This window comes from Xiphias gladius, chromosome 6, assembly GCF_016859285.1.
Source record: "Xiphias gladius isolate SHS-SW01 ecotype Sanya breed wild chromosome 6, ASM1685928v1, whole genome shotgun sequence".
NCBI lineage: Eukaryota > Metazoa > Chordata > Actinopteri > Istiophoriformes > Xiphiidae > Xiphias > Xiphias gladius.
In genome coordinates, this window is record NC_053405.1 from 20,538,655 (window position 1) to 20,545,946 (window position 7,292).

A 7,292-nucleotide genomic window follows, 5' to 3' on the forward strand; every position below is an offset into this window, starting at 1 on the left:
GAGAGAAGGAGAGGGAGTGAGTGAGTGAGTGAGTATGGGAGGGAGAGAGCCCGTGTGTGTTGGCGACAGAAAGAGAGAGAGGCAGTGAGAGTGTGTCTGTATGTGTCAGAATGAGTGGCAGTCAGCGAGTGTGTGTCAGCTAGCACGGGCCAGTGAAGCAGTAAGCTAATGGCCTCACGCTCTGCTGTGTGCAGTCAGTCAGCCTTCTCTTCTGTGGAGGCACCGGCTGAGTTGTCCTGAATTTTATCCTGGGCAGGGCCAGCATCTAGGGGGTTGAAAGGAGAGGGTGGGGGGGGGGTGGGGCCACAGCACTCATTCATAACCATTTCAAACAAATGAGAAAACTGGCAACAAACCCCATCCCCTTTCTATTCTCTCTCAGAAAAGTTTATTCTGTGAGAAACAAGACATTTGCTTTTCACCTTTTCAAGTTTTATTATCCTCTTTTCACTGCCACGTCACCTGGAAAGACTTACATCCCCTTCCTATCCCATGACCTATGCTGTCTCCCCCTTGATGTGAACAGTGAAGCATTTTTTAACTCAGTCAAATCAGCTCCATTACTGTCCATTGACCCTGCTAGGAGACAGTTTTTTGACGCTTTCACTCTCTTTTTCTTCTCTCTGGCCACATGGGGCAAATTAAGGGAGCCTTTCCTTCTTTCCTTTTTTTTTTTTTTTTTTTTTTTTTAACTACTGCTGGTTTGAATCATCAAGCAGTCAGAAACACAGAGCAGGTTGCAGGAGTGTCGGTGGAGTTAGTCCAGATGAAGCCTGAGAGACTTTCTGATCAGCGGTGTGAACATTTCAATGAAACACTCTCTCTGATCTTTGCCATTTCATTTGGGAGAACAGAACGGAAATGAAGAACACCTTTTTTGTGACTTCCCACACTCTTTTTTGTTTATTTACAAGCTGTGTAATGAACCTGATTAGGATAAGGCATTAAGCTCACTCCAAGCAGTCCAGTAAACAGTGATGACTCTTTATTTCATGCTATTATATTATTTTTAACAACAATGTTAAGGAGAAGAAGAACAAAAACATACTTTAAGCTATCTGACTAGACAAGAACTTAAAAGAAAATGGTTGACATTTTGGGAAATAGGCTTATTTCTTTCTTGCCGCGAGTTAAATGAGAAGATTGATACCACTCAAATACCTGTATGGTAAATATAAGCTAAATATAAGCTCTGTCCAAAAATTTTTAAAAATCCAGTAGCAGGGTAACCAGTAGAGAAAAAGTAACTGGTCCTGGCCGAAAAAATATTCTGCACATAACTCCCCCATAAAATGACAATTTGTCGTTTTTATACTTTGTTTTTTGTACAGTTTAGTACATGATAGAATAGCATGGCCTTAACTATGTGCAAAAAATGCAAAAATGTGTTTCCAGTCTTGTATCACCAAATGGCACATGAAGAATACACCAATATCCCTCCAATGGGACAATATCCTTAAGTCATTTTGTGTGTTATCATTGCACATTTTTGTGTTTCACGTGTCACTTGACGCGACATCATTTCTCTGCTTACTAACCCCTAACCCCCCCCCCCCCCTTCCCCTAACCATAACACTAACCGAAATGGTGTTAAATGACATGTGAGACTAAATGGCGTTAAATGACACACTCTTAAAGTTTAAAATGCATAGACATGACACATGAAATATTCTGAAATTGGCATGCTATTTTCAAGTTTTTCATTTTAGAGGTGAGCTGAAAATTAGCAATTACCATATGTGTCGTGATGCAGATGCTAATGGAAAGATAGGAGCGATAAAAAAAGAGGGAGATTGAAAAAGTGAAGGAAAGCCAGAGAAGATGCAGAAGTTCTCAAGTGAGGCTGTCCAGTTAGCGAGGGCAATTAACTCCTTGTTTCAATTATGGTTACCATCTTGAGGCCACACTCGTCTAGGGCTGGAAGTGTGTTTGAGAAGTATGTGTTCAGAGAGGGTGACAGTCACTTCACACTCTTTTCTTTATGACCTGCCCCCAGAGACTTGCCTTCCCCCAGCCCCTATTTAAAACTTACCGTTACAAAAAAAAAAAAAATCTATGCGAAAGAGACCAATCACCTCTTTCTCCAAAGTCACAGCTCCAACCCCCAACTTCCCCAAGCCATTTCTGTCTACCTGACAGTATGTTCTGGTCCTTGGTACCCGCCAGGCTCCTGGTCAAAGCAACTTTCAGCATAGACGTATATGGGCCATTCATAAAAACCGCAGCCTTTCACCCTCAATTAAACCACACTGCCGTTAACTTCTGTTAACTTCCTCTGGCTTAATCCACTTTCCGGTTCTTAACTCATCTCTTCTCTCCCCTTGTCTCTGTCCTTCAAAGTCAAACTTGGAAACAAAAAAATTAAAATAAATAGAGGGAATATTTGTAACAAGGAGACTGATGTGAACATGTTTTTGTTTGTGCTGTATGAAGATGTTCCACCATCTTAAAAAAAATAGATACAAAAATAAAAAAAAACCATGTAAATAGTTTTCAGCACATCTGAGTCTTTGTAGGCTTGGCTCAGGATTTGATTTATTGTGGCTATCAGCTCTGTAATCATAATTAATATTTCGTAACTAAGTCATATAAGGTGTTTGCATAACAGCTACCTTTGCTTTATGCTGGAAAAAATTGTAAATTGCTTTACATGAAAATATGTCATTTGCACACAAAAATGACAGAATCTATGGAGTTGCGTCATCATGGCCAACTTTGGAGCTCTTGGCAAACAGTTACTGAGACACTTTTTGTTCTGAAGAAGAAATGAATTTGAAGTCGCTCACTCTAAAAAATTAGCCTTCATTACAAGGTGCTGCTCCCCTCCATTCTCTTTGCTGATTGAGGCAGATTGTTTCGTAGCACGTGCTTGCTAATCAGATGACACCTCTGGCTAATAGTCCCAACAGACTCCATATGTCCATTATAAACTCTCCAACCCCCTTAACAGTTTATTTTTCCAGCATGACGCTGATAATGTTCAAAGCAGAGTTTCCAACTCTTACTGTAGAAAAAGTTTTAGTACAGTTTGTGCTACTTTTTGTTTATCTAATAGTCATGTAGAGAAATCAAACCGGACAAATCATTGTGCTTTAGCAATTTATAATGAATGAAATCTGAAAGTGTCAATATGCATTTTATTTTATACCAATTTGTTTTCTCCTAGAGAGTGAAGTAAAATGAACATTTTTTAAATATTCTAGTAATAGCCTACTGCTCTCTTGGTCCATGTGTTAGTGTATATTCATAGATTTGCATATACCACTATTTCATGCAAAATATACAATGCAGTCTGCTTTGTATTGTCCTGTACACACTGCATGCCTTAGAGAAGGTTTACTGTGACTTTGCTTCCTTTCAGTGTATTTGGAATACTTTTAACTTGCTATAATAAACTTACATTTTTAAACTCCAATATACCTTACACATATATGTTATATGTTATAATATTTAAAGTATTATAGATGTAGTTAAAATACTGCCCTTATATACTCACTAATGTATGGGGTTCTTTTTCCTCCTCTGCAAAATAATATAAAAATTATATATTGGTCACTCTTGTTCTCTCAAGCTTTTTTGTTGAAGTGTCTCTTTACAAAACACACACAGAAATACACATGCAAACAAACAAGCAAAGACAGAAAGAGAAAGAGATCGTGCACGTGAGAGAGAAAAAGAGTATATGAACCCCCAGGAAGTTCCAGCAGTCCTTCCATTGCTGATATTCCTCGTAATTAAAATCATATAATCAGAGCAGACACAAGCATAATATATTTCTTTGTTAAAAGTACTAATGTGCAGTGTCTTGCTCTTTTACAGTGTGCATCTGTGAATTTGAAAACTACAGTAATTTAGATGATTTCAAAGTCGTAATGCATAATGAGGATTTAATAAATGTCCAGTTAAGCTAATCTTGTTTACACTTGTCCAGCTCATGTACAATTTGTAAGTCAGTGCGTAAAACACTGCATTATTAATTTCATAGATCAGAAGCAGGTACTGGGAACCTTTAGGAACAGTTGCGTTTTCAGCTAAATGCTGACACAGCTTAGTTTAGTATGTTATCATGCTAACATTTGACAATTAGTGCTCTACCAAGTACAGCTAATGGGAATGTCATTAGTTCTGCAGGTATTTGGCCTTACACCAAAGTATTGGCGCTTGAAGAAAGGTTAAGAGATCAGGCAGTTATCACAATTCATCCTGAGAGGAACATGACTGTTTGATACTATATTTCATTGCAATCCATCCAATATTGTTGAAACATTTCACTCAGAAACACAAATGTCAACTTCATGGTGGCACTAGATGAAAAGTGTCAGCACGATTCATCCTCTGGGGAGCATGAGTGTTCAAAATATGAATTCTGATGAACTGTGATGACTTACTGATCTAATAGTTCCATCTAATAATTTTACAGATATTTTACTCTGGACTAATGTGGTGGACTGACCAACGGACTGACATTGCCATTCCTTGTGTGACTAAAAGGATCTTCGATCTGGCTAGCTAGCACAATATGCCTGATGCCCATATGCCAAATATGTATACGGATTACACACATACTATATATACTATATAGTATATATTTATTAATCTTTGTCTTTATCTAACTCCTTTGGTTTAGTCGGCCACAGTTTGGCTGGGGTTGTCATTTCCTGAGCGAAGCATATGCGGAGTTGAGTTGAACTGTGCTGAGCTGAGCTGAGCTGAGCTGAGCTGAGCTGAGCTGAGCTGAGCTGAGCTGAGCTGAGCTGAGCTGTGTGGGTGTGCCCCGAGCTAAGAACACCACTCTGTGAGCCCGGCACCCAAGGAGGATGTTCTCAAGTGGAGGAACCTAATCTTTCCCAGCAGGGATCCAAGCGGCTCTGTAAGTGTATGAATAGAGATAATATCTCTATAATGAGGCCTGTTTTGTACCATCAAAGTCTTCAAAAGGGTCTGAAACCCGACCCCCCTCCTAGCACTGACAATCCCTCAGTAATAGCTCCCTATTATTAATTGTTTTGCCCGCCTGCTAAGTCCATGTGTCTCGCTTTCTCTCTCTTGCTCTTGTAGTTGTGTTCTAGTGAGTCACCTCTGACCTATTGCTTTTAAGTGTACTGACATTCTGCCAATTTGCAACTCAGTGCTGGGAGGGTGTTTGTTTTCCTTGTTTTAGGTAAAACTGTTTCTAGATACACGACAATCTACCTTCTCGACTGTAGATGCTGAGGTGCAAAGAGTTAGAACACTCACATAAGGAAATTATCTCATAAATATTATTCACGGACAGGAAATTCTTATAATTTATGTGATTATGCAATTTATCTTTTCAGTGCTTCAAACACTGCCTGTGTTGTTTGTTCAGACCCAACACAGGTGTGCCTGATACCTGTGAGCTGTCTGCTGTGGTTGGCTGACAAACATCCGGACATGGTTTAAGGAACTGACCAGACCACCACAGCTCAGCCCCACTGAGGACATGGTCCCTTTGCATATCCTGCTTTGTGACCATTGTCTATTGTCAGTGGCAATATGATAAGTGGCTGTCTATCTGATGCTGTGAAGAGTTCTGAGAGATGCAGCCTCCCAGTTCTTCACAGGATAACAAGCAGAGATCCAACTGAATGATAGTGTTTGATGAAAAAAATGTGACTTTATCAGGAGTGATAAACATGTGTACCCTGCTAATCTAATCTATCAGATACACATAACAGAGAACACGGATAGAACAGGATGGTGGTGGTGAGGATGGAAAAAAACCACTTTATAAATCTTTGCTGACTCTGCATTTCTACAATCTGCTAATGAAACCGAGGATTGCTGTTGCAATCTTAGCTACAGTAGCTTTGTCTGAATGTGGAGGTTGACTCACCATCATTAAAGTCTTAAGTATACTTGATTGTCTCGAATTATTCTATTAAGATGTACTTGTAAATAGTAGCATGACATATCTTTTGACATTTCAACTGACTCCGTAATTGTCCCCATCTTAAAATGCATGTGTGGGGACACCAAGTCAGAGCTGTTTGAGTCACAGCAGTCTAGTAAAGGCCTGTGCATAAGCCTGAAGGATCATTCTGATCCATCTCTAATGGACAGTAATGGACATAAAGTGTATGATGCAATGAGTAATTCTTAATAATTAATGTGTCTAACAATGTTCTGGAAGTTTACAGTAGACTGTACAAAGTCATAATGTGTTGTATGTCTCAGCTTGAGCCCAAAAGTGTGATTTTGAAAAATATGTTTAATAAGGTTTCCAAATTCGGCTCCAAATATGACTTCTTTGTTGTCTCAGATGTCACATATGTGGAGGCTCATGGGGAAGTTCCTTGAGAAGCAGTTTTTTCCACCTAGGACAGGTCACTAATTCCATGTAAGTGGTGCAGACATACACACACACACACAGACACACACACACACACACACACACACACAAACACATGCCAAAGGCATTTACCAGCACAAGCATCTCACAGAGAAGTATCTCCATCGAGTTTCCCCAGCCAGGTGAAGCAGTTTCAAAAACAGCCTTCTCTCCATCTGTTAAACAAATAGGGAGCCCCTACAAAGGTGTGCAAAAGAATCCACATGATCAAAGTGTATGAGAATGGCAGCCTTGTCCTGGCCTGGCCATTATCAGGCCCCATGAATGCCTGTCTTCTCCTCTTTTGTCGGTCGGGGCATTGACAGTCACTCACCCGGCAATGACTGTCACACCAGAGCAAAGAGCCAGCCGCAGACAGGGGCCAACCACATCAAACGAGGCTGTCAAGGGGCCCTGCTCGTGAACCGTGGCAACAAACACCTCCTGATCCTCACCTACAGCTCAGCAGCAGACACCCACTGCTGTGCTCTCAGCCACTGCCTCCACTGAGAAAAGATGTACTGCCTGGACCTCATTTCCCACTCTGACCCCCCCCCACATCAAGTAGTGCTTGTGTTAACCTCCAACATGCCGAGACACAAAAGGCTGGTAAAGTGTTTAAGCATGCTTTATGGATGCATGACAAGGGGAGGCTGACACTGCTGGGGGTCAGAAGGTGAATGAAATCAATTCAGTTTTAGTAACAATTTGGAGCTGAGTCACACTTTAAACTGTATGTTGTTTGAACTTCAAAAGTCGACCGGAAAAAGAAGACAATAATTTTTCCACAGGCTGTTACAAGTGCTTTGGTCAGGTCAGCAGGAGAGCGGGTTGCATGTGTATACAACCAGCTTCAGATTACATTAAAAATGTAACCTCATATGCAGCACTTTCGCCCTGAATTAATGAGAAATTTAAACAGGCAAATCATTTATACAGG